The 3546-nt window shown below is 34.7% G+C and overlaps 1 pseudogene; it reads right to left on the reverse strand.

Moving 5' to 3' along the window:
- Nucleotides 1-707: 707 nt before the first annotated feature.
- On the reverse strand, nt 708-2593 carry LOC104847481 (annotated as a pseudogene).
- Nucleotides 2594-3546: the final 953 nt, after the last annotated feature.

Genomic DNA, 3546 nt, shown 5'->3' on the forward strand with positions numbered 1-3546 from the left:
ATACAGCATATTTCCTAAGACCTAGATGGGATAGGTCAGTCACTTGATGTGGATTGTTAATGCAATGCAGAGAAATTGCTTATACAAGATAAATGACATCATACGGCATATTGTGATACAATAAATGTTTTAAAAAAATGAATACCCCATGAAATAATGATAGTATTGCAAAATAAATCCACTAACATGCTTGTTTATTCTCAAGTATATAATAGTTAAGCACAGTATATTACATACCATACTTCATTGTATATGGTGCATTTCTGTACAATGGGATGCACAATGTTTGTTCACACTGCATTGCAGAAACAAGTAATGTCTTGTGCTATGACCTTCAAATAGCTATAATATTCATTGGTGAGAGGGATGTTTAGGATTTGTTACAGTCTTACAGGACCACTACTGTTAACTAGAGCATTATTATGTGATATTTGTCTATTACAGTAGGTGCTTAAACAGCTCCTGGTACCATGAAAGCACCTGCAAGAGTGTAACAGTGAAGTCTTACAAAATATTTATCTATCTTTATTTTTTTCCTCTCTTTTCAGTTTATTCCATGAGGGAGTTACACTAGTCCAAGTGAAAGCAGACCCCAAATGGTTACATTATACAAGCCGTGAGGTTTTTAAACTTGTGACATGGGACACAAGGGATAGTCTACTCATTGCAAGGATATCCTCACTTAAGCTTCAAAAAGCCACAAGCACTTAAAACCCATGAACATTCAGCCAATCATCCTTGGCCAGCCCAATCTCTACCAGGAATTGGCATATTATTATTGTGCTGATCACCCTGGAGCTGGATTACTTCTCCATATTCTGGATGCTCGATTACAGTACCATTGCTGGCAAATTTCCTCTTAAACGCCTTCAACAGTTTCTTATCGTAATCCTCAGCAATGATTGGGCACTGGTAAGTGTCTTCCTGCAGTTTCTTTGTTGGATTCTTATGTGGATATAATCCTCAGTGCTTGCCGGAAACAGGTCATCACCCTTACTTGCATCAGCAAAGGAGTCAAAAGAGTGGAGGTTCTGGAGAGCTGACAAAGGATAAGATTCCTGTTACTCAGTAGAAACAGCCTGGGGAAGGTGACTGAGGGAGAAGGCGGGTGGGGGAGTTGGTAGGGGACGGATCTGAGGGGGCAGCTGAGTGCTCAGAGGCGGCTCAGTGACTGGGGCTATTTATTTCCTTTAAGATAGTTTTCTAATGATATTAATGTTGCACCCAATACTTGTCCACCTCAACTTTTCTGTGGGTCTATTTCTTCGTCTGGGACTCACCCTAAATTTGTATGTTATAAATCATTTCAAGATTTTTCCTACAATAACTGATCACTGATTTTGTTGGCCCTGTTTTCAAATTGCCACTGGCTTGCCTGAATTACTCAATAAAGATTTTTTCATGCATAAAGTATCTCTCTCACTTAGTTGTTTCAAGGACAAATGGATAATATACGGGGGACACATGCCAGAGTGCTGGACACTCAGTAATGCCCAATAATTCTTAGCTTACCACTCCATCTGCTATGCCTATTTGGGATGGTAAGTGTCAGCTAGTCCTTCCGAAAAAGACTACTCTATGACATTGTAGCAGTGGTGATTTAGAGCCAGTAAACTTCTAGGCAGATACTTGAAAGGTCATCTTTTCCCTTAAATATGAAAAAAAAAACCCATATTTAATTGAAGTTTTCGCTATGTTGGGAATTATTTACTCATCAGTCACCTCCCAGTAAATCTGACCATTAACTGTACTGGTTGCAGAAATGAAATGGGGTGGGAATGGAAAAGAATAAGGTAGATGAAACAATTGCATAATTGAGAATATAATCAGGTCAATTTTTTTAATAGCTGTAATGAAATTAGGTCACTTTTACTTAACCAATCAAAGATAAATTTGTAGCTATGGATAAAGCAAGAAATAAACAAAAGCAATAATCGGTATATTTGCTAGACACACAAAAAATATTCATTGGGAAGAAGCTATATTGATCTAGATGAAATTCTCTGTGGATAAAACACTCAATAAAATATATTCCTCACTTTCCATTAGAAAGGTTCTTTCATTCCTTGGGTCTCTAAACAATCAGTTAAAATTTCAATGCTCTTGGTATGTATTAATTACTGAAAGTATATATGTGCAATAAATTATAAGATTTTAATACTTGCATATTTATCTCTAAATAATTGATATTATTTTGTACAATGCCTTTGAACTTATTGTACGGTCCACTGAAAAATTGGGAAGGAATATGTAAATATACAAAAGTGTATTACTGCAGGATATACTCACTTAATACCTCTAAACATACAGGACTTAATTATACTAGACAGCTAGATGCTGAATATAAAAGATTTAAAAAGAACTTCTAAATTGAACAACAATATATAACTAGAGAAATAATTTATGGCCTTCAGAAAAATCAGATTTCCACATTATTCTCTAAGCCACAATTCTGTTTATCATTATTCTCCAAAGGGCACATTGTTTATACATAGTGGTTTCATTGGAGCGTGTTTGTATATTCATAACATACTATGACTATTTCTAACTTTTCATAACCACCCTCACCCTTTTTTTCTCCTGTAGTCCCCATTCTAACTATATCTCATCACCTTTGTCGTTGTTTAGATTTTGCATATGAATAAAAATGCAATATTTGATCTTCTATTCTGATTTATTTTGCTTAACATTATGATGTCAAATTCATCCATTTTTCCTGTAAAAGACATCATTTCATTCTCCTTTGTTACTACAAAACATTACATTGTAAAATAGACCATACATCTTTGATTCATTCATCTTTTTAAGGGACCTATTGTTTCCACATCTTAGCTATTTTTGATGCCACAATTACATGTATATGTAACTATTTCTATAGAATGTGGATTTCAATTCTTTCAGGATTACCTTGATAAGTGGTATAGTTTCATCAAATGATAACTCTATTTTTACCTTTTTGAAGACATTCTACACTGGTTTCCATAGTGGACATACTGATTCACCTTACCACCAGCAGTTTAGAAATGTGTCTTCCCATCTCCCATCCCATTCTCTCCAGTATGTATGTGTGTATGTGTGTATGTATGTATGTATGTATGTATGTATGTATGTATGTATGCATTTACTTATTTATTGCCTCCTTAATGATAGCCATTCTGACTAGAGATAGAATTTCAGTATAATTCTATTTTGCATTACCTAAAGTTGTAGAATATTTTTATACATGTTGGCCATTTGTACTTTTTCTGAGAAGCATCTGTTCAATTCATTTGTTCATTTCGTAAAGATTTTTGTACTTTTTATCAGTTCTTTATGTGTTCTATTATTAATCCTCCATCAGAAGACAGCTGGCAAAGATTTTCTCTCATTCCAAATACTGTGACTCCTCTCTGTCAGTGTTTTCCTTCTCTGTGCTAAAGTCATTTATTTTTGTATAATTCCCTTTTCTGACTCTGGCTACTATTTCCTGTTCCACTGGAGATTTATGGAGGAAGTCTTTTCCTATAATTAGGATGTGATATGTTTCCTTATGTTTAGATCTTTGAT

Source organism: Fukomys damarensis, unplaced genomic scaffold (assembly GCF_012274545.1).
Source record: "Fukomys damarensis isolate Sample0158 unplaced genomic scaffold, DMR_v1.0_HiC HiC_scaffold_24, whole genome shotgun sequence".
NCBI classification, from domain to species: Eukaryota; Metazoa; Chordata; class Mammalia; order Rodentia; family Bathyergidae; genus Fukomys; species Fukomys damarensis.